The following is a 26,041-nucleotide window of genomic DNA, read 5'->3' on the forward strand; positions in this document are numbered from 1 at the left end:
CTCCCTCTGTCTCCCTTTCTCTCTCCATGCAACTCTTTCAAATAAATAAATAAATCTTTCAAATAAAATGAAATAGCTATGCATAGATTTCAAAAACAATTTATATCAAAGTAAACTTATTTTTTAATACATTTTCCCATAACTTATTTTTATTTCAGAGTCAGAATGACAGAGTGAGCTCCCACATGTTAATTCACTTTCCAAATGTCCTCAATGGCCAGGTCCAAAACAGGGAGCCATGTAAGTTCCCAAGAGTGTGACAGGCACCCGATTAACTGAACCATCACCTCTGCCTCCCACTGTCTACAGTGGCAGACAGAGGGAGTCAGGTGCTTCAGTACGGACTCAAACCCAAGAACCCTAATGTGGGACATGCACATCTTAACTGGTGCTTAGACAGCAAGGCCTGCCCCTCCATGAACTTTCTGAGTGCATGGTCCAAATCCATTTCTGTCAGGCGCTCTGGACAGAGAGTGTGTGGACTTGACTGCGGCTGCAGTCATTTGCCCACCCACTTATCTCAGCTTCTACCAGCTGAGATCTATTGCAGAGGATCCTGGTGCCGCTCCCAGATAGTCTGGGAGGCCCCCATCTGCTACTATGAGTGCTGCAGCTAGCCCCTCAGGTGTTCAGCCTCCTCAGACAGATAACCCCAGAGAAACTTTTCATGTCCTCACTAACTGCCTGAAACACCCTTGCCATGGTTTGACTAAGTCCCCCCAAATTAAGCCCCCCAAATTTTCTGTGTTTAAAGCTTAATCCTCAAATATGTGTACTCGTTATGTGTGGGGCCTTTGGACATTAATGTCCATCATGTCTTGGCCACATCTCTAGTACCCATGCAGCTGTCCTGGAGTAGAAGGTAACATGGTGCTATTGCCAGAAGAGAGATTCAGAGACTCAAGGCTTCTAGGCCTGTGGGCAGCAGAAGGGAGGATCTTTGATGGGAAAAATCCTCAGAACCAAAAAGATAAAAGATGAGTAAGTCAGTTCCACAATGGAAGAACAAATTCCAAACACAGTCCACCATGGGATCAAGAAATTGATCATGCAGACTTGGGAAGTCAATTCCAGGAAGAGCTTGGTGCTGTTTGAAGAAGCACTGACACATGGTATCTTTTGCCCATGGCCTTAGAGTACACATTGATCTTTTTACAACCAAGTTATTTTTCACATAATTGAAAGCTGAAACCCTATTCACCTTCTTGGAAACCAATGTACTTGATTTTTTCCAACTCCCAAAATGTACAGTTGGAAACCAACTTCTGCTTAATCATTCTTCTATGATAGACCTTCACACCAAAAACTAGGGCCCTCCTCCACACCTCAGCACCCAGAGTTAAGATTCACACAGGCTACTTTGACTGACCGCCTCAACATGAGCACAGCCACATACAAGCTGATTTTCTGTGGTCTTCCATGCCCTAACCATTTTCAAACGAGTCTATTCTGTTATCACCCAAGAGCTATAATATTTTAACACACATTTTAATTAATTTATATAAATGTTGATCATAATGTTATGTATGGTTTCCAGTTGTAAACAGTTACCCCTTGGTAATTGGAAAATCAGTTCCAAGACCCCCACAGATACCAAAATCCACAGACACTGAGTTCCCCTTTATAAAATGGCATAGTATTTTCATATAACTTACACACATTCTCTTTTATATTTTAAATCATCTCTGGATTATTTATGATACCTAACAAAATGTAAATGCTATGTAAATGTATGTTATACTGTATTGTGTTGGGAATAATGCCAAGAAAAAGTGTCTGGGGCAAATGCTGTGGCATAGTGGGTAAAGCTGCCACCTGCAGTGCCAGCATCCCATATGGGTGCTGGTTTGAGTCCCAGCAGCTCCACTTCCGATCCAGCTCTCTGCTATGGCCTGGGAAAGCAGTGGGAGATGCCCCGGGATCTTGGACCCCTGCACCCATTTGGAAGACCCAGAAGAAGCTCCTGGCTCCTGGCTTCAGACAGAACTAGCTCTGGCAATTACAGCCATTTGCGGAGTGAACCATCAGATGGAAGCTCTCTGTGTTTCTCTCTGTAACTCTGCCTTTCAAATAAATAAATGTTTAAGAGAGAGAAAGATACTTCTTTAAAAAGTCTCAGTGTTTTGCTAAAATAGGGCTTTCACACATTTTTAGGATGAATGAATAGCATAGATTTATTTAGCAAGGAATTATCATGCAACTAATACACACTGGAATCTTTTCTATACATTCAGGTGTAACACTGTGAATATTTGCTAGATGGTCCCTCATGGAATTTTATTTCTGATTGAGCAAAATAAAAAAGCACATTGCAGTTAAGTTATATTTGTATAAGGAAAAGAGAAGAGGGAGGTGTGATAGAAAATGAACACTTTGGATCTGCCCAAGTGGTTCAATGAGGTTGAATGAAGAAGTGACACTGAAGTTGCAGAATGTAGGACACAAAGGGAAAAGGGCCTACTGGGAAGAAGCCACAGCGAGTACTAAGTTACTGAGGAAGAAAACAAATAGAACATGGTAGGGACCGGCACTGTGGCATAGAAGGTTAAACCTCTGCTTGCCGTGCCGGCATCACATTTGGGCACCGGTTTGAGTCCTGGATGTTCCACTTCCGATCCAGCACCCTGCTGATGTGCCTGGGAAAGCAGCAGAAGATGCCCAAGTGCTTGGGCCCCTGAACCCATGTGGGAGACCCAGAAGAAGCTCCTGGCTCCTTACTTCAGCCTAGCCCAGCCCCAGCTGTTGCGGACATCTGGGAGTAAACCAGAAGATGGAAGATTCTCTCTCTCTCTCTCTCTCACTCACTCTCTCTCTCTCTCTCCCCCACTTCTTTCTCTGTATCTCTGCCTTTCAAATAGATAAATAAATATTTAAAAAAAGAAGAACTTGCTAATGAAACAGAAAAGGAGGGAGAAGATGAGTGCTATGGGATGCAACCTCAAAGGCAGGCACAGGTAGGCTGAGCTGAATGTCTCAGGGACTGAAGTCTCCACCACGTGCAGAGAGAGTACCTGTGTAATTTGCAAGACCAAATGCAATGCAAAATGGAAATGTGAATTTCATTTGTTAAAAAAAGGAGAGAAAATGCTATTAAAAGTGCTAAAATATGATCCATTTTTGTTTCTTACTATCTCGTGTGGTGTTTTTTGTGGGGAGCAAACCGGACTAGACTGTTACTGGAATTAGGACTTATTCTATGCATCTGCTCTCCCACAATATGGCGCTGGGAGAGAAGTAAACAGCTTCCGCACAGCTGCCTCCAGTTCAACCAATTAACTGTAGGACTTGCTCCTGATTGGAGAGCAGCGTACTCAGCCGAGTTGGGATTGGCGGAGGAGGACTATAAAGGAGGAGAGAGACGGCATGCACCAGGAACATCTATGGGGAACATCTAAGGGAACCCGTGCAGCCCCCCAGAGAGCCGGCCGGCGGTGTGCCGCTCCCCTGCGGAAGTGGGGAATGCGGCCAGGGGGAACTGCCCTTCCACGGAGGTGGAAGGGATAGTAGCCAACCCGGGAAGAACCAGCAGCAAACCCGGGGAGGGCCGAGCAGACGAAAGAACAGCGCAGGGTCCTGTGTCGTTCCTCCACGAAGAGGGGGAGCGACAGTTTTTATTTTCAGTTTGATGTCTCTCCTTTGGGCACAGGGAGACTTGCTCAACAAGTAGCACACGGGAATGGCCAGTGCCATATCCCAGCCCAACGCATGGCAGGAGGGAAGTGTCCAACCCTTCATCTTGCCATGCCCCGGTCTCTACAGAGGTAGACAGGATGTGAATGTTGTTATTCAGAGATTGTTAACATCATTTTCAACGGAAACACTGGGCTATCGTGAGGGTAATATCTTGACTGGTAAAGCAAAAAATAAAATAATTAAATCATAATCATCAAGGTATCATAAACCTAAAATACCATGTAGCTCATCCTTCTACTAACAGGACATACTGCATCAAGTCTTGATCTAAAGATACAGTAGAAGACCTTCTTCTCATTCTCTGATTTTTCTTTCTACTAAATTCAGTGAACCAGCAGATGGAAGACCTCTCTGTCTCTCCCTCTCTTTGTAATTCTGCCTCTCAAATAAATAAATAAATATTTTTCTTTACATTTAAAAAAATATTTATTTATTTAAAATTCTCTTTAGAAAGGAAGGCTTGCAAGACTGAACCAAGATCTCTATTTCAGCCAAAATCTTCTCATTCAACATTAAATGGCCATCCCCTTCCATGTGCCAGAAGCATACCTGAATACACTAACTATAAATATGAAAGGCTAACCACAGTATGGCTAAAATTTAGGTGTTTTTTGTATAGTAAAGTCTTTTTTACGATGAGAGTTCCATGTTCCTCGTGAAACAGGACTTTATACTTAGTATTTGTTAATGTCTCAAGCACTGCTCATCTTAACACCCAAGTCCTAAGACAGAGGTGCTATTATGCCACATTTTTAGCTGAGATAACCAAAGACTAGGGCTGTCAGGCAATTACTGGAGTGGCACAGTAGGAGACAGCACTTTCCTCTCAGGGTTGTCTCACTGTGAGAACTGAATTTTTCCAATCATGCAACCTTTATTCTTCCTTCCAGCTTCTCCATGCTTCTTATGTCCTCAGATTATGGACTTGGTACTCAACAATACAACAATTCTGAAATACCCATTTTTTAAAAAAAAACTATCTTGTTTGTATTTTCTTGGTTTAAAAGAGTTGTACTCAAATTGTTTGAAATGCCTACTAGAAAATTTGAACATGAGGTCTGTAAACAGCAGCGTTTGCTTATGATACTGGCTATGTGTGACCCCTAAGTGCCTCATTGAAGCACTTAAAATCAAGCACGGAAGAAAGTTATTCAGATATGTCTGTGACTCAATGGTGTTTATTGCAAGGATCACATCTTCCTAAAACTCTGTGATATGCATGTGTTTAAAGAGGTCTATACATCAAGGTGGTGATTTTCTGAATACATCACAGAGTCTTACAGCTTTCCCAAGGATCTGCTGATTAACCCAGTAGGATACTAATTATGAGAACGTCTGCCATTCTTCCATTTTTGTTCTTTCTCTCTAACTAGGAGGGGAGTAATTCAGACTTGTGTGCATGATTACGTGTAGAGAGTGATGCATGATGAGTTAGATTAAAGTGCATTTATGAAGCATCAGATCGAATGAAACCGTTTACTAGAAAACATAACTTCACTGGAGATTGGAATGCTTACAGTAGGAGAATTGTTTTTAAAAAGCTTCACCTTCAAGGCAACAACACATGAGGTGGGTGAATGTGAAAGCATAGACAGCTTCATTGTTTCTCAAGAACAAAAGTATTTATAGTCCCTCTACTTTGTGACTCATCACTGTGCTGTAAAATATTTGGGCTATTACTCATAATGTTAAAAAGGGCATGGAATAGAATAGTCTGATGGTAGGGCAAAGGACAAGATGAGCATTTCAACATTCTATATGTGACATTCTCATTTGACAACTTGGACAATTTCTCTATTTTTTGACTGCTTTTCTCATTCTGTAAAAAAAAATGAGTTAAACATATCATTCAGAACAAGTGAAAATCCATGTGCCTCAGAACTAAAGCAGGAAGAAAAAATGGAAATAAGACATAGGAAGTACACATGTATAACATATTGCAACAAGTGCACCTTAGATTTCTTGCAAAATTAGTTTGTGGTCATCATGAAGATGTGTGATTGGGCAGCAAAGAAATCACTCAAAGGACTTTTTTTCCAGCCATCCCTTCTATTTTCAGCTAAAGTGAACACGGGAAGGAAAAACAGTAGCGGTGGAGAAAGTATTATAATGGATAAGAAGACTGAGATGATATAAACCCTGCAATTCAAAAAAGCATTTCTTTTTTGCAGATAAAAATAAGTGATTTTTTAAAAAGTAACTTGTTAGTAGAGGACAGTTTATTTTATGGCCTTTCTTGACCTTTTTCACTAAGTTGTACACTCCAAAGTAAATTTAACCATCCACAATATTTTAGTTCTTCTTAAAGAAAATGATGATCAATAATCAGTTGCTCTAAACACTTCTAGGAATAGAGTAAAAACGGTGTCCAAAATATTGTCAACTTCTTGGGAATGCAATTTAAATATTACCTCTCATGAAAACTATCAGATATTTTTGCCTTGGTATTCTTGTCTATAATCATCACTGCATTTGGTCAATTGTGTATCTAGTATTTTACCATTAAATTTTTCATCTTCCAGAAATCATAATATTTTTGCATCTTCTTAGATTTCTTATTTATTCTAAAGGATAAACTTACATCAAGCCATTTGCAAAACCTTGTTCTGAAATATTATTAGGTGGATACTATAAGCTGGGCTTACAATTGTGTTAAAGTTAGAGATCATGTATCCAAGTCAAAATATATAAATATTGCTGATTTCCTCCAACATGGTAAACTATCACTGACTAATGGCATTGAATCTACAAGTTTCATCCTTGGGTCTTCCAAAGAAATCAAAGGAAGGTGAATAGCTTGTCAACCCACCCAAAAACTGTAGAGAGAGTCTGGAATAATTCAAGGTCAGCATTCTAGAATAAATCTTTTGGGAGGTGAAGTTCTCAACCTTGAAATTCTTGACGTTTGGGGTCAGATAATTCTCTGTTATGTCTGGCTGCCCTGTGCATTGGATGATGGTTAGCAGAATCCTTATCCTCTGCCAACTAGATGCCAGTGGCACTAGCATCATCCAACCCCCCTCCATCCCAATCATAAAAATAAAATTGCATCCAGACATTGCAATCTCCCCTGCTGGGCATTGGCAACTAGGTATAGAGACAATTCCTTCATTTCTAGCACTAGCCCCATTGTCTCTTCGAAAATCAATATTATGTAATGTGTCCAAACACTCTCAGTTAACGAAGTGAGTCACTGTAAAGATAAAATAAAGGATACAGTCTTAATTCAAAACTAATTGCCTCAAGATAGCCACTTTAAAACTGAATGAGAAAAAAAGGTATTAAGAGCAAAGATATCTGAAAGAGAATTTTGGGTAGACTTCCAGTATATGGAATTTACGGGAAGTATATAGATTAGAAACCTACTGTAAGACCACTTCATTGCCAAACAAACCACATGAGTGGTTAAAAGAATCATCTGTCTGCTCAGGACTCAAGATCACTCTTAGACTTCTAGCTCTCCACAGAGGGAAGAGAAGAGCTGGGACCTAGTGAAAGAAACCCAACCTGTGCCCCCCCCCCCCACCACCACCACCCTGTCTCCTCCTCAGGGTAGGAAGCCTTTGCCATATCTGTTCAATGGGATTTCAGATTTGCTATGAACTGAGGACTGTGGACAGTTGCCAATTCTTTCCCTTTCCTATTTAGAGTAGCCCATTGTTGTGTGAGGGGTGGAGGGCAGATACACTTGTCTTTCAAGTTCATGGGATGCTAGAAAGAATGAAGGCACTTCTATCAGACCTAATCCAGAAGCTCTCATGAATCTACAGTTCAGTTCAATGATTGAACCAATTTTTACATTATCTCCCTAGGGAGGGGTTGAATTGAAATGAAAGAAACAAGCGCATATTTTGTGACTGGAAGCAGAAAACTTGAATTATCAAATACCCATATTTCCTAGCCTTTCTTGCAATTAAACTAGAATTTTGTGAATAGTCCCAGTCGGCAAGGGCTCTAAGTAGCTGTGACATAAATCACCTCCGAATTGAGGCAGTTAGAGTACAGTGATTCTTCTAAAAGCTCTTTACTTCGGTGGTTTACATGGAAGCTATCTGTGAGGTCCAGGAAGCACAAAATGCCATGATCCAAGATCTCAGAATCACTGCTTGGAGAACGGCTGCTCTCCAAGAGGCTTTGTTTTGCTATGCCGCTGAGATTACAGAAGGTTATTGTCACGGCAGCATGAATTCATACATCCTTCCAATACAATTTTCTAGCCACATCGTCACCACCACCCGTGGAGCCACGACATTCACCACTGCTACCGACGGGGCTTGCTACCTTATGGAGCGATCCGTTAGTAAGGATGTATTCATGGTTTCTTAACAGAAGCCATTGAGATACGTATTGCAAAGATATGAAAGACAAACGACCCTGGAATAAACAGCTCAGGAGATTCCACACTTGCTCCCCTTTCAGAAAAGTGAACGAACACATGTGTTTCCTTTCTATAGTATATTCATGAGTATTTATTCCCATAGTATTTCGAAAGCAGAAGCTTCTCCTACCTATCACATTTCCTGCAACCAACCCCGAGCCTCCTCTCCAAGGGCAGCCACCACGAGCCTCCTCTCCAAGGGCAGCCACCCTAATGGCACCACTGCTCCATCATTTAAGAACATCTTCTCTTCAAAAGGGGATATTTGGAGTCTTAATTTGGGAGTGTGATTTGATTCCACGCTGGTTTAGAATTCCCAAATTGCTAAATCCCTTTTCTCTATACTACTTGTCCCCAGGACTCACAAAATAGTCAGTCTAGCTATAGAAAGTTTTAAAATTGTCATTAACAAAAACCCTTCAGCAAGTGTAGAAGAATGATAAAGGGATGCCTAAGTACAATTTAGCTGTAAACATACTTGCATACAGATTTATATAGAACCGTGGATGTGTACGCAGCATACCAACACTTCAAACAGTGTGTGGAACATGGAAGTAAAAGTTTACTTTGGTTCAAAGCATTTTGAGATCCACACATAATTTTTTCATAATATATGTTTCCATGAGCTTTGAAGATGCTTTATGTGTGTATGAGAGTATCTTCACATATACATACACATTCATACATACACATTATCTTATAAATGTATTGTTTTTCTCAATTGATCTCTGTTCAGGAAAAAAAAAAAAACTTGCACAGTAGATTCACAAAGCTACTTAAGCTACTTCCAGGCAACTACCTCTGGCTACCCCATTTCCTTTCAAATTCAAATCAATACCTATCTACCCTATTTTCTTCTAACCTTTCTACTCCTATGAACCAGCCTTCTTTTCTTATTTATCTATGTGTAAAACATGAACCATTTGTCTTCATCTCATCTCCCTCCATATCCCCAAGCCATAAGGCACAAAGTGCAATTGAGTTTGGTCCATCAGTGACTCTGATTTAATCCTTTCTCTCCATTTCTATTAACTCCATTCTCAATCAGACTTCCATCACCAACGCTCAGACTCTCTGAAAAGCTTCTGAATGTAAAGTCTTTCCTTACTCAATTTGCTCTTTATCCCTTTACCAGATAATATTTTAAAATCAAGACACCAGGCATGCCATTTTTCTAACTTAAAATCTATCCGTTTCTCCCATCATCTCAAGTTTCAAATCCTTCTTCTGCCACTTAAAATCATCCTCACTATAAACTCACCTTGTCTTTCTACTGTTATATCTTTATATCTTTTCTCCTAACCATATCCTACTTCCAGATCTTTGTTCATCATTCCTTGGGCTCACCCAAGCCAAGGATTTTGCTACTGTCATTTCCTTTGGCCATAATATTTTCTCCACCCTTCAAGATCTGTCTCATTAATTGAATGCCATCAAAACCTTTCCTAATCCTGCTAACTAGTATTAGAGTGTCTCTTCTAGCCCCAATCAAAGTCTTACTTTTTGTTGTGGCACTAGATAAAATGTGCTTTTTGTTATGCTTTTCAGTTATCTGACTTACCAATAACATTGAAGTTATTTGATGAGGAAGGAATGTGAACATAAAATAAAAATTAAATAGAATGAATCATCACACAAAATGTGCATGATCAGCTTATCGTACTGTACTACAGGATCTTTCTGCTTCGACTCTGTCCATTTCTTCTCCACTTTCACTAAAGGTATTTGAAAATTCTCCTCCTTTTAGGAATATTATTATTGGCCGGCATCGCGGCTCACTTGGCTCACTTGGCTCACTTGTCTCCACCTGCGGCACTGGCACCCCGGGTTCCAGTCCTAGTTGGGGCGCCAGTTCTGTCCCGGTTGCCCCTCTTCCAGTCCAGCTCTCTGCTGTGGCCCGGGGAGTGCAGTGGAGGATGGCCCAAGTGCTTGGGCCCTGCACCCCATGGGAGACCAGGAGAAGCACCTGGCTCCTGGCTTCAGATTGGCGCAGCGCGCTGGCCGTAACGACCACTTGGGGGGTGAACCAACGGAAGGGAGACCTTTCTCTCTGTCTCTCTCTCTCTCTCTCTCACTAACTCTGCTTGTCAAAAAAAAAAAAAAAGAAAGAAAAGAAAAAAAGGAATACTATTATCCATGTGAATTTAACGTCCATCATTCCTTATTATTCTTTTGCTGGCATTATGATGTTAGACACAACTTCAGGCAACTTTTCTTTTGAGTCTCTTTGGGCCCTGAACTGCCAGTATTCCCCTACTATTTATTGCTCACTCTACCATTACAGCAATGCACAGCCTCAACTTAGCTCACCGTCATCAGGAGCTCCACAGAAAACAGTAAATTTAAGAGTATTTTACCAAACTAAGCAAAGTTCCAGACAGACTCGAATTCCCATCCTGGTTTCTGCATATAAGTCAACTTTCGTAAGCATAGCTACATGCCATCCATGTTGACAGAGACATGAAGAAACCTTCTAGATGGATCACTCACTGTATAGATTTCTTAAGATTGAGTCACACCTAGCTTTATTGAATAGCGGGGCAGATTATAGATCATTGATTCTAAGGACATAAATATGCATCTAAGCAAGAGTCTGAAAATATCATTGACTCTTTAATGTATGTCTTGGCCTACATTCCAAAAATCTCCTATGAAGATGAATTGTTCCTTTTCAGCCATGAAAACCATTGTTTGGGGTCTAGGGCTTTGCGTATTCTGTACCTCTTCTCTTCTTCATTGACATATCCACCAAAACAATTAAGTGTTTATTGAACAAAAGAGAAATATGGGATGTATTTGCATACCTACAAGCATATAGGGATGGAAGGCTTACTGCACCTATCTGAACACTTAATTCAAGACATATTAAATGAAAATAAAAGAATGAAAAGTGTTTCTAGCATTCTCATATACAGTTCTTGGGTAGTCAGCTATTCTTGTTTGGCCTGGATTGGGGGGATCAGGGAACCCAGGACTTCCAGAGCTAAACAAAGAAAATGCCTCCGATTGAGACCAGTTCATTACCTTACCCCTCACAGACACTTACACAATAATAACTTCAGTTCTTGACAAATTCCAAAATATGTAATTTCACTTCCGTAAGCTATACAGGTCAGATATGATCTGTTCTTAAAAATCCCAAGCACACATATTCAGTTCCAGCAGATCTACAACCCTTTCCCAAAAAGTTTCTGGGTCTCAGGAATCTGGTGGGGAACAATTCTTAAGAAATCAACCACTCCCTGGTGGTTACCTGTATTGACTGAAAGAGACCCTCTGTTTCCTATCTTGCATTTTCTGTCCCAGCTTATCACAGAATGAGAGAAAAACTGTTGTAGAGCAGGAGACATTTTTAAACTTCAGATAGACTCTTCTCTTGGCTGAACTATTCCATTTATACATCTTGGCAGTAGTCATTAGCAGTGAGAAACCCAAGGAGACAACAAAAGAAAAATGCAGAAGTCTTTTTTGGAGCCTCTGAAGTGTTGAAAAGTGTTTCTATTTAAAAGCTGCTGACAATGATTGGCAGGATCTGAAAAAAACTCACAAGATGAGCCCCACCCTCTGAGAATCAGTGTCACGACTAATGCCTGGCAAACACCTGATCCCTTCTTCCCACAACCAAGGGCTTGCGATCCAGTCGTCACATTGGGGACCTCTTAAATGCCACAAGACACAGGTGGCAAAACACAGATGGAGTTGAAACACCACGCATGGGCTGCCCAGCTTCAAAGAAGGAGTGAAGTCTAATAGTCTGTATTAAGCTGACACACTTAAACCAAGGAGAAACATGTTGATTGATTGAATGGGTGATTACTAACAGGCCCATTAGGCCAGTGCCTCCTCAAGAATCTGACATTTATAATTAAAAAAAAAAAATGACAGGTCTGATTTTAAATTAAGTAATTAGGGGATTTAACTTAATTGTGACAGAGATCAACCAGACTTAGTGCAGACACAAAAAAAAGAAGAGAAATGGAAATTTCAGAGCAGATATAACAAAGTTCATGTACATTTAATGTAATAGATGTTTAGGATACTAATGGCCCATGAGGCAAAATTTAAGGCTATTGACAGTAGGGCTATTTAAACATCAACTTTTGAATGTTCTTTGTTTCTCACAAGCATCTACTAAATTGTAAATACAGATCTCCATGAAGAAGTTAAACCAAAATGTTACCAATCAAGGAATTGAACTTGAGAGTCTAAGCCAATTAGCTGGTGATTCAGTGAATCAAACCTCAGTGGTTAGCGACTGTGATTCCCATAAGGAATTGCAGTGAAAGTTAATTCTAGGTACAGAAAGTCACCTGCATCGTCCTTGCAGAGGGAAGCAAACAAAAAAAGAAACGGACCATCAAAGGCAGAACACAAATGTGTGTGAAACTTTTATCTTCACCCATCTTTAGCAGTGGTCAAGAAAAATGCCTTTCTGAGCCAATGGGTTTGTCGACCACACAATAATACATTTGGTTCAAACATAAACTGATATCCCTTTGAAAAGAAAGAGACTCCAAGGGGAAGAATAGCAAACATAAGCTCCAATTGTTGGATTCCAAATAATGTATCATGAAATAAAATATCTAAGTGCACACAGAGTCAGAAACCATCTCTTGAGTGCATGGCAGCTTGGTGTCCACACCAGGTTAGGGCCTAGAGAGGCTACCAATGTTTTACAAAGCCATGTAAAGAAATTGAGTGATAGATTATAAGCTCAACTTTAAGTAAGAGTTTTCTAATTCAAGTAAGGATCTACCAGGAAAGACTAATGCCTGTTAGATCCTGCCACTTTTTAACCATGGGGTCCAAGTCCTAACAAGTACCTTATTTCCAACAATGTTCAAGAACAGGTTGGGCATCTTGGATCCAACGTGTGAGCAAAAACAACAGAAACACTCTTCTGCTGCCATTGCACGTTACACGGCGTCTTTATTTATTACAGCACAGCAGATGATATTTGTTTTTTGCTGCAGTTTTTATTTTCTAACCTGAGCCACAGGCCAGATTCTCCTCCTCTGTAGCTCTGCAGGGATTCCTTGCTTTGTACCTTTTGTGTGATTCTGTGTGGCATTCTAAATATGGCTCCTTCTCCGGGCTTTCAATATATTTTCTGACTTTCAACTGCAGACGAAAGGAGTAGTTCCATCAGTAGGAAAAATCTAGGCACACTATTGGCTTGTATCTATAAGAACTAGGTTTATATTTCATATATTGGGGGAGGTTTTCTTTGGAGGTTAGATTTTATTATTTTGGAATTCAAATTGCAATGTATTGCTCACGTGACGGCTTCTCACCTAGAGTAACGCAGATTAATGATAACACTTCGTTGGTACCATTTCCAAAGTGACTCATGGATGAATTACCAGATTGTAATGTATTGGTCAAAGTATAACAACTTTAGGCCCGTGTCTATTTAATAGGATTCCTGAAATGATACAAATTCGCTTAAACTAACCCAATCGTTTTTAAAATGCTCTTTGTTGTGTTCCAAGCACTTCACATGATCTTCACATGAGGTGGCCGGTGCTCTGGAAGAGCCAGGCAACCGGGACACCACCTTCCCTGAGAGGGAACCACATCCACTGTGAGATTTGTCACATCTCAGGCGGTGGCTTTTTCCAGCTCCCTTTGATGAGTCACGGTAAGGGGAGAGAACCGGAAGGTATGTTTTCCTACAGAGCCATAAAAATAGCCAAAATATATTTTTCTTCTAGCCATGCATTTCAGCATGCTTAACTCTCTGGATGATATTTCTTGCCATTTGGTCTAACTCTACTTCCTGAAGACACTGTATGAAAAGAACTAATCTAATTTAAGACGGAATCTGTCCCTGGTGAAACAATACATACAGAAAGGAAAAAAGAAACCAATTTAACCAACTTCCCTAAAGCCTTGATCTTAGAATCCGATTTTTAAATAGAAAAGCAAAGCTACTATCCAAGTTATTTTGCTCTCAGTACATTCAAGATCATTTTGTGGAAAATATTCACAATATTTTTAATGTGAAGGTCAGTCACACACAATACACGTAGCTTCCTTCTACTTGTTTCTAGTCCAGCGTGCATACCTTCAGGTAGATATCACTTTCTTTTGTCATTGAAATTTTCCTTTTTTAAAAACTTCCATTCCACACACTCGATCGTAGCCAAAAGGCTGAGAAGCGATAGAAAAACTTCCATTGCAAATGTAAGTTTATTTTTACAGAATTGTTCCCTAATTTATCCTCAGGTTTATTAAGATGTATATGATCTCCCCCAAACTATAAAAAGGGAGATATCTTTGCTAAGAACTTAATTCACAAAGTACACAGGCAGGAAGCTCACGTGAGATGACAGGGAACTGTGATTCCTCTTTCTGTGACTTGAGTCACCTCTTTTGGAGAACACCTGAATTTTAATAAGAGATTGTTTATGATTTCCTTTTTCATTTATAAAAATCACAAAAAACACTTAGGAGGTATGTATTCTCACACTCACCAGGTTCAGAAGGCAACAACTATTGGGATACAAACTCTTAGCCACAGAATTTGCTCAATTTGCTCAACGTCTCAGATAATTTGTCCAAGTTGGGGAACCATAGCATAAAATATGCTACAGGGGATGGAAAAACATTAGCCCTTCTGAGTCGGAGTCAAGGGGACTATTGTTTTACTGGAAACAGGGAGAAAGTTGGAGCAGGAAAAGCAAAATGAAAATAAACATGGGTACATGTAGTTTATATGTAATATTTTAATTGTATTATGAACTATTTATTTGTGACAGATGGAAAAATGCAGGCCTGAATGCTGAGCAGTGGATCTTCAAGGGTCTCCTGGATCAGCAAGTGCAGCATCTCCTGGGAACTTGTAGGAATGACAAATTCTTTTTTTGCAAAGATTTATTTTATTTATTTGAAAGCCAGAGTTACAGAGAGAGGTCTTCCATCCACTGGTTCACTCCTTTGAATGGCCGCAACAGTCAAGACTGGGCCAGGCTGAAGCCAGGAGCTTCATCCAAGTCTCCCATGTGGGTACATGTGGGTACAGGGCCCCAGGCACTTGGGCCATCTTCCACTGCTTTCCAAGGACATCAGCAGGGAGCTGGATCAGAAGTGGAGGAGCCAGGACTCAAACCGGCAGCCATATGGGATGCTGGCATGCGGGTGGTGGCTTTCCTCGCTAAGCCACAGCACCTGCCCCCTAACTACAAATTCTTAGGCCCACTCTAGATCTGCCTAACCAGAATGCGCCCAGAACACTGGGTAATGCTGATGCACACTCAGGTTTTGAGAAAGACTGTTGGAAAACATCATTTTTAGGAGTAGTGAATTCAAATATAGTCAGCTCCCTAAAATATTTTGTATGTGGAAAAATAAATATAAACTTATATACTAGGGTTCTTCAAAAAGTTCATGGAAAATGGAATTTAAAGTAAGGATTATTTTTTTTGCAAAATAATTTTGAAATCCATACATAGTTTGGATTTCCTTATATTGCACTTTTCCTTGTATTATGAAAACAACTTTTTGCACCTAAATTTTTTACAACAAAATAAACTCACAATTTTAGTTCCATTTTTCCTGTAGTACTTAGTAAATTATAAAACATGTTCGAATGTATCTATCTCATTTGAACTTTCAGCAAAATTATGAAATGAACTGGGAAGGAACTAGTGTTTTTATTTTATAAGATTAAATGCAGTTGGAGAGTGATTATATAAATTTCTCAATCCCAGAAGACTAGTTAATGGACGAATTAGACGAATTAGATTAGAATTCAATCTTAAAGCAATAAAATATGTAGGTTGTGATTAAACAAAGGAAGACTTGATCAGAATTAGTAGGAACTCTATGGTGCTTAAGATATTTCATGAAATGCAATCTTATTTTCATGTCAATCTGTTTAACAACACCCTTTCACATACAATTTCAAAATTTTGAAAAAATTTATAATTAAGTACCATTCAAAAATTCAAAAAAATCTTACATGAAGCTTACCATTCATTGCACACCTCCGTTTAGAATAGTTACTCAAATTAAACTCTATCTCTACCAAAAATCAAATAAGTTCTAAAGTTAACAAAGTCCTAGTAAGTTTTTATCAATAAAAGAACCATCATTCTTTTTAAATCCAGTTGCAGGAAGCAGTTAAGGGCCCCAGGTGGCCTTAGAAAATTCTATTTTCATGAAATCTTAAAGAAGAAAAAACATTGTGGGAATTCAATAGATCACTTTTAAGTATTAATTCTACATATAGTGCAGGAAGTAACTGCTCTTCTACCTCAAACTTTAGTTTCTTACCAGGAGGACAGATTCTAGCTGTTCGTCACAAAGTCCTTTTCTGGAGTGATAGGAAAGACAACCTGGAATCGCTTCTTATGATTGCTCAAGTGTATCGCCTCCCGAACTTGAGAAATCCCAGCCATTTGTTCTACAATGATGTCTATCATGACTCAGTCTCATGTTAGGGATTCTGTAACTCTGAAGGAGAAATGGAAGGATGCTAACAAAGTTGACACGTTTTCAGTTCAGATTGACACTACTCAAGACACAGGCATCAATGTTGTTTGCTCAGAAAAACTAACATATCACAGAATCTGTGAGAATGGCTGATATCTATAGAAAGTTGAAAGCAAAGCGCTGGAAAAACATGTTTCAGACTGCTGCAGATGTTCCCAGATCCAATAGCATTTCTAGAAAAAAAAATGTAAGATGTTTCTTGAAGGACATAGGATGATGATTTGAAAACCTAGCCCAGGATCTTTCAATCTAGGACCCCAGATGTACAGCAAACACCTGGAAAGGCTCATGAGGGCAGTTTTTGTTTACTATCTGTCAAGCTGATGATAAGTAAACTACCAGTTATAAAGAAACCAATTAGAAGGGATCATTCACAATTGAATAAACGGTTAAAGATGAAAATGTGCTTCTTTTTTTTTTTAATTAATTTATTTGAATGACAGACACACAGACAGAGGGAGGTTCAATCTGCTGGGTCATTCCCCAAATGACTACAAAGGCCAGAATTCAGCCAGGGCTAAAGCTGGGAACCACTAACTCATTCCAGGTCTCCCACGTATGTGGCAAAAGCCCAGTCACCTGAGCCATCATGACTGCCTCCCAGAGTCTTCATGGGTTGGAGGCTAGAGTCAGGAAAAAGCTGGCCGTGGAACTCAGATACTCTGATGTGAGATATGGGCCTCTCAACCAGTGTGTTAACTGTTAGACCAAATGCCTGCCTTTAAATATGTTTCATAGGTCATTCCTACTAGGACTCAAGATCATACAACCAAATGAATTATGAGAATGCCTTTTTCTTTTAAAAGGGTCTATTCATACTCAAATTTTTAAAGCAACTCCCTCACTGATAACAAGATCTGATAACAAGACAAAAGAACTCACCAATAGGAAATTTAAATAACTATGAAACAGTATTTTGAAAGCACATAGAAGAACACCATGATAATGGCACCACCATCTGGCTATATTTTCATGTAGTATCAGCTGAATCACTTTACTGACCTGGAGTGATATGCCCAAGGGACAAGACAGGAGCATTTCACCCTACACGAAAGAGATCTTTATCACCAAAAATATTCAAAACTGCCGAGGAGGAGGAGCAGTTATAATATGAATCAGACTGGGTTTTGTTGGGTTTTAATAATTTTTTTTTATTCATTACAGCCCTGGATCCCCTTTGCTTCTTTGGCTGGATGGTCCCTATGCATAGACCCACCCTCTGTACATCATTGCTGCTCTCAGAGCACACACAGCACAGCCAAAGACTTTCCCCAACTATCCCATAGGCGAAGACCTCCAGAGGTAGAAGTGAGACCGCCACTGAAGACAATCTTTAAAGTAATCTGAGTGTGTGGATGCTTAAATACCCCAGGGGTAAACAGTGAAGTGGGGATGGGGAAGAAAAAATATATTGAGAGTGGGGAAAATATTCAGAAAATTTGGTATTATTCCTAATTGTCTCCAATACTACTCCAATAAAACCACTTTGTTTTATTCTGTTCTCAAAGACTTAATTTCTAACTGAAAACTCTTGTCAAGGGTTTCAAGAAGAAAATCAGGCCTTCTCTGGCATATCCAAAAGCATAGATAGCCAGCCAGAGTTCTCATTGTCAGAGAAAAGAGTTAACAACTATGGACAGCAGGAAGCCTGGAAGGAAGTCTGATGGTCAGTTGCAACTGGAGATATCCACATAAACTCTCATGGATGTATGGATGTATAGGTAGAGAGATGGATAGGCAGAGAAGTCCTCTACCCAACCATCTCTCTGTCCGTCCATCCATCCATCCATCCATTGTGTTTGCGTGTGTGTGTGTGCCTTCTGAAACAGCCAAGAATCAGTGATATTCCAATAGCAGTGACTTCACCCAGCAGCCACACTTTGATTCTGAAACATCATTCTACACTATAAGGAAACAGGGCCTCTTAGAAAATTCCTTGGTGCTAGTTTGGGAGCTGGGGTATATAGGTTGGACTTAGACCATCTTTGAATCCAGAAAGAAGAAAGTTGCTTCCCTATCCCTACACAGCAAGCGCAAGGATATATTAATATATACAAAACATAGTTTGAGGCTTCCGCTGACCAAATCTAGTACAAATTAAACATCAAAACAAGGGAGTGTGATGTTTGGCTCAGTGGTTAAGACACCAGTGGGGATGCCAGAGTGCATGGGTTTAAGTCCCAGCTCCACTTCTGATTCCAGCTTCCTGTTAATGTGCACTCTGGGGAGCTACAGTGGTGGCTTATCTCCTTGGATCCCTGTCCCCTACTTGAGAACTTAAGAATGAGTTTCTGTCTCCTGGCTTTGGCCTGGCCTAGGCCCAGCTACTGCAGGGCATTTGAGAAGTTAATCAACAGATCTAAGATCACTCTCTTTTCCTCTCTCTCTCACACACACACAAAATGAAAATAATAAGCATTTACATATTTTAAAAATAAATTACAAAAGTTACTGTTGACAATTCATTCAATAAAATGAATATTAGAATCTATGAGATATTCTATGATAAGTAAGTAGATACATAATTTGAAAGAGGCAAAGGAAAAGCTCATCTCTGTAGAAAAATGCTACTAAAGAATGTAGAAAAATTGCGGCATTAGAAATACACCATGTGGCCTGATCGAGACACAAATCATCAATGGATATGAAAACCAGAGGGTGAATATTTGATGAGGCAGGATATTTGCAAAATCTCAAAGTCTCTCCACACAAGAGACTTATTAATTATGAAGGGGGAAATAGTAACTTTATGGGAGAAACCTGGCAGACACCACCTTAACCAAATGATCAAAGCTAATTCACCAGTAATGGGACAAATGGACAGCATGCGCCCCCTGAGAGGGACACAACGTCATTTCTGTGCTATTCCTGCTGAACACATAACCGGAATCCACCATGAAGAAACATCAGACAAGCCGGTGAGGACACGCTGCAGAACGACTAGTTTGTACTCTTCAAAAATGCCAAGGTCATGAAAGATAAAGTTGAAGACCTGTTCCATAATAAAGGAAACTAATTATGTACGACAAGTAAATACAACATATGACTTGTACCAGAAAGAAAATCATTTATTATAGAAGATATTATTAGAATAACTAGAAAAAAATTGAATATATTTTATCATTATTTGCTATGCACTTTATTATAACAATTAGTATTGTATCAAAGCCAATTGCCAGAGCACACTTTTTTTTTTTGTATTATTAGTAAATACATATAGAAGCATTTAGGTATAAAGCAAAACTGAATTTACTCTCAATTTAAGAAAGGGGATTCCATTTAGAGAATCTAGATAAAGTTTAATTTTAATATTTTTCAACATTTCTGTAATTATTTCAAAATAGAAAATTAAAAGAAAACATGTCCCTCCCATATGGTGGGAACATAGAAAATGACAGAGGAAATTCAGCTGGGAGCTAAAGAATAATCTGAGGAGGTAATGATGTTACTGTCAATGCCACAGGGAAGCAAGAACAAAGAAGTCTAATCTTCTCTGTGGATTATCTCCATAATCCATAAAATGAGCTCCTTCTGGAAAATTCTAATAAGCATGGAATTAGAAAATGAAAATGCAATGTCATAGTTAAGAAGGCATCTTTCTGTTTAAAATCTACTTTGACTTCTACATCAAAATGAACAGTATCTGAGCAAATTGGAAGACATTACTAAAGTTATCTGAGAAAATGAATTTACTCAACAATTTCAGAAGTGAATGTGAACTTGTCCTTGATGAATTCAGAGACCACAGCATGAAGGTGAGGTCTCAGGGAGTTAGCTACTCTAACAGACAAGTAGACGTCTTCCCTTCTTCCAAACTCTAGATCCTAGAAGAAAGAGGAAGCTAGGTTTAACATTAAACAGACAAAATTCTGGTACTAACTAAAATCTTAAGAAAAACAAACTTAAAAAAAAGAGACAATTGTTGCAAGGATCATAAAGATCAAACCCAGACAAAGTTTTTTTTATTTATTTATTTTATATTTATCTCTTCATTTTTATTTTATTTGAAAGTGAGATAATGAAAGAGAGACAGATGAGAGAGGGAGGGAAAGAAGAAAGAGGGAGAGAGAGAGAAAGGAAGGGAGAGAGATTGATTTAGTCCCCAAACACCCATAACAGCCCAGGTTAGGCCAACTGGAACCTGGTCAGGAACTCCACCCAGCTACTTCCATCATCTGCTGCGTCCCAAGTGAATTAGCAGGAAACTGCTTTGGAAACAGAGGCAGGATTCCATCTCTGGCACGCCAGTATAGGATTTGGGAATCCCACAGAGCTGCTTATCCCACTGTGCCAAAAGTCTATCTCAAGCCAACCTAATCTCACTTTTTTTTTTTTTTTTTTTTGAGAAGCTCACTAGACATGCTAGTCAGGATGAAATTTACACACGTGTTGCATTTTGCTACCAAGAAGACATTGGTAATATTTATAATAAATCATCAACCAGATAGAAAGGGATGGGTTAATTCCTACATTCTACTACCTTTGATAGGATGTGGCTTTCAAATCATTTAGGTCATTATTTCCAAGTGTGTTACAACTGGAAGGAGTGATCTAACACTGTAAAGGATTTCATCCTATCCAGAAAGTATACAATTGAAAGGCCAGTATGCCAAATTTATGAAGAATGACTTCAAAGTTGAACTCCAGAAGCACAATGGAAAAATATTTTCAAGAGTGTTGGAGTTATTCTTTGAAGCAAACAAGATTATTGATGCAGCAAACTTTGTCTAACTATAAAATATATAAATTTGGAAACTACTGAAAATACTTTACAATGTGTTACAATGACCAACCCACAGAGATGGAAATTGTTGATATTTCAACAGGTTTTCTTCTTATGTTGTACAGTGTGTGTATGTGTATGAATGTGTGTATGTTTAACTGGGAACATATACATATTCACGCATTACTTCATTTAACAAATATCTGAGCATGCCTGTCAGTGTCTGGCACTGTTTTAGGTTCTGAGGACAGTCAGCAGTAAATAAAACAGATGAGAACCCTTGAACTCATGAAAAGTATGGCTTAGATGTAATTTAATGTCTTATTTTCTTCTCTTTAGATGAAGGGGTCTTCCATGCTATGAAATATTTTTCTAAATGGTAGTAAGTAACTGTGTAATATTTCACTTGCTGCATATTTCATTCTTCCATTTTCCTATTGTTAGATGTCTAATTTTATGGTCATAAATAAGCTACACAATTTTTGTATGAATAATTAATCTCATTTCTCATTTATTTCCTCAGAATATGATGCAGGAAATGGATAATAAATGGATGCATTTAGCATCCTTATCATGGTTATTGAATAAAAATTTGAAAATAAACTAAAAATTTGATAGGCAAAAATGATTATTTTATTAACACTTAAATTTTCATGTTTATTATAATTGAGGGCTAAATTTCTATGTTTGTTGACGTTTTCATTCATTTGCATTCATTTACTGCCATTCATTTGTAAGCACTTTTTATATAGGTGAGGCAAATCTGATGACCAGACACTTTAGTATGGCAAAATGTAAAAAGCAAAGTTGAAAGTTAAGTTTTATCTCTCTTTCTTCTTTTTTCTCTCTCTCTGTCTCTCTCTCTTTCTCCTCCACTTAAGCACACACATCATACACTATACAAACACAAGGTGAATTCCTGATCTAACTGTGAGTCATTAATCTTGATTTCAAAATCTAAAGTTTTCAGGTAATGTGAAAGCAAATAATGAACAACAGTGAAATATATAAAGGAAAAAAGCACATTTATGTATTATGTTTTCCATATTAAGGGAAGGCATGTATTCAACATGAGAGATAAAAGTGTTCCTTTCCGTCAAAAGTGAAAAAGCATACTCAAATTTGGTTGCACATTTTAAGAGGGATATTGACATAGAAGGATTTTCCAGAGAGACTGACCTTAAACAATATTGAAAATTATATTGTGTCAAGAAAAGTAGAACTGGGTATATGTATATTTATATTTACAAATGTAGGGGGTTTTTTTATAAATAGGAAAAGGAAGAAGGTAATGTGTACCAAAATAGACCATCTGGTGATGGACCGTGAGTTAGTATAGTTTCCTTACATGATAGAATTCCAACAAATAACTAGTAAGTACCTGTATAGGTGACTAAATGAATGATGAAAACATAAATGAAGGAATCACCAAATTAACCAAGATCAATGAGTGCAAGTTGGAGTATATGTAGTTGAGTCAACTTTCTAATCATTAGATTTTGCGAACAAAGGGTGGGCTGCCTCAAGCAGCAATGAGCACCTTACTGAAGCAGGGGGAGATAGGAGAGACAAGAGAGCATTTTGCCACTCTCTCAGGAAAGCCATCTTCATAACTCTCAAATTCTGAGAGAAGGTAAATAGTATATATCATTGAGGAATTCAAAAAGAAATGAATGAAACAATTTGGGGCGCTGGGAAAGAGACAAAAATTCTAGGATCCCTCCCGCACCCGCTTGCTTTCACCTCGGGTTTGTGAGAAGGAGAGGAGTTCAAAGTTCACCTCAACTTGGAAACTGAGCGTGGCAGCTCCGATTTTAAAGCGTTTTTGAAGTAGTTTAAATCAGTTTATGCCACTCTTTGTGTTTTAGAGTGGAATCCTGAATTTGAACTTGATATATTATCCCCAAAATGTTGAATGAATTAAAAAAGAAACTGTCAGTACATTTCATTCATATTCAGACTTGTGAGGGGCTTTTTGGGCAATGAAAGCACCCGGTACATACAAGACAACGTTTCCTTATCATTACCATTTGTCACTCAAACACAGCTAGCTTGGTAAAAGAAGGGATTCCAGAGAATGGGTATAACGGAGATAGGAATCTTTTTCTAAACTTTTATACCTAACACATTAACTGCAGCCGTGTTTCCAGCCAAATTAATCAAACAGAGATATAAACTATTTAAGACGTTTGAGTGGGCGAGCCAGAGCCACTCTTTCTAGGCTCAGTCTGCCAAAATCCATTGGAGGCGTCTCTACTTCTAATATTAGATACTACGATTGGACCTCCGCCTCCTGCCTCCAGATCACTGCTCAGTGGGGCCGACGTTCAGCTTCTGTGAAGATGGAGGAGAACAGGATTTGTGACATTCTGGGCTCTTGCCAGATTGCAGTGGGTGGTAGGACCAAGGCTGAAGGCCAAGTGACAAATCCACGAGATAGCTGCACAAAACACACCCTCCTGCTTTTGTTGATCAAAATGTTGCGCTATTTTTCCACAGCATGGGGGTAGGGAGGAAATAATCCACTTTTTGAAAATGTCTCTCCAAGAAAAATTATTCCAAGTTGAGGCTGATATACTGTGAGGGGGAAGAAAAACTAAAATAAAAAGCTTAGCTGTAGTTCATTAACTTTAATTGGTTTTTGTTGCTTCTCCTCAGGTTTCCTGGATCTCCCAGCCTTCTCCTCCCCCAACTCTCTGCTTCCCCTTCTTCTACCTCTCGCCTCCTCCCCCTCCAATCTGGCTTTCCCTCCCTCCTGGCAGCATTTTTAGCTTTAATTTGATAGTAAAAAACTGAATCCAAAGTTACAAAATTTTTCAGATTCAAGTTCTTTGAAAGAAAAAAAAAAGTTTTAGAAAAAAATTAGATATCCCAGCTTAAAACCAAGACTCCTTCAAAGGCCCATATCCCAGCAGGTGGCAGGTGCACTTAAGGGTGAAATGTATAAAACTCATGCCTGGTATCATTCATTTATTTTAAAAAAAAGTTTTATAACACCAACAATGCAGGCCCTTCTGACCAGAAGGGGACAAAATTAAGTTACTTATAGCCCACTGGAAAGATGGACAATGGCAACAGAAGAAAGCAATAGGTTAAGGTTTGTGAGTGATACTGCTATGAAAAAAAAAAAAAAAAGAAGGAGAATTAAGAATATTAGGATGCTACCTTCAAGAGTGTGGTCCACAAAGCCTTCTCTGAGGATGGGATTGTTGGGCAGACAACTAAAGGATGTGGGAGTCAAAGCCACATGACCTTCTAGCGGACCAGTAGTCCAGACAAGGAAACAGAGCATGCCACTGCAAGAATGGTTAGTATAAATTGAGTGTTATGAACAAGAACTGCACGGGGGGAATTGAGGTCAGAAATAATTGAAAGAAACAACAACCAATTGAATCATTTTCATACTTAACCCCTAAAATTGTGGAATTTTCTATATGCATAAGCATTCTATAATATTGACTAATTCTATCATGCCCCAAGCAATTGCTCTATTTAAATTTTGTAAGCATTTAATTCTGAAACCCAAGACTTATAAGCTTCCAGCTCTAAAATCTTTATCCCCATCATCACCAAACTACAGCTAATCTATTGAAGAGCCTTAATTCAGAAACAGGGTGCTAATGTGGGTTTGAGGGCAGGAGAGAAAATAGATTGAAACCTACACCAAGCCAAGAAAGTTGTTTCCTACATACTGATCATCAGTCCATCCAAATTTAGTTTAGTGAATTTGCATGAGCTACATATCTCTTCCACCTTTTATTTTTGTTGTATCTCTGTAATTGATGTCAAGCTGATTCAAAGATGGCCCATGATAACTTCAACACACACACACACACACACACACAATCTATGTACTCCAGTAGAAATGTGGACATGGTATGGGTATCCCATATCTCAAGTCCATTGAAAACAAGACTGTATTTTATCAGCTATGCTTAATATTTAAAATATGACTTCAGAGAATGTAAGCACCTGCCTGTTTTAGATTTACTCAGAACTCTCTAGATATACAGATTTTTTATTCAAAAGCAACCAAAATAAAGAGAGAAAGGAATGATAATTGCTTTTAGGTCCACAGGATGATTTCCATAAGCCTTGACTTATTTTAAGCCCAAGGCACACAAAAGTGCTAATTTTCATCGCTAATGTAGTTCAACTTGATCTACCTGGGCAGCATTGCACCAAAATCTCAGACTTAATACTTTCTAGTGGAAATGGGAACCAAATTTGGAAGATGAAAAGAGAAAGTTTTGGAGAAAAATAAATTGCAATGACTAGGCAAAGAACATTTCTGTGGAATCTGAAGAACTAAGATTTAGTACTGGTATATGAACATTGGGGAGTTATTTACTCTCTGTATCTCAGCATTCTCAGGTACACAATGACAGTATGTTGAATTTATGATTTTTAAGATTTAGCTAAACTCTTTTTTTGACAGGCAGAGTGGACAGTGAGAGAGAGAGACAGAGAGAAAGGTCTTCCTTTTCCGTTGGTTCACCCCCAGTGGCCACAGCAGCCGTCGCGCTGCAGCTGGCGCACCACGCTGATCTGAAGCCAGGAGCCAGGTGCCTCTGCTGGTCTCCCATGAGAGTGCAGGGCCCAAGGACTTGGGCCACAGCAGAGAGCTGGACAGGGAGAGGAGCGCCTGGGACAGAATCCGGGGTGCCAGCGCCACAGGCGGAGGATTATCCTATTGAGCTGTGGCACCAGCCAGATTTAGCTAAACTTTTAAATGCTATCATTATACTTTA

The sequence above is a fragment of the Oryctolagus cuniculus genome, chromosome 14, assembly GCF_964237555.1.
Source record: "Oryctolagus cuniculus chromosome 14, mOryCun1.1, whole genome shotgun sequence".
NCBI lineage: Eukaryota > Metazoa > Chordata > Mammalia > Lagomorpha > Leporidae > Oryctolagus > Oryctolagus cuniculus.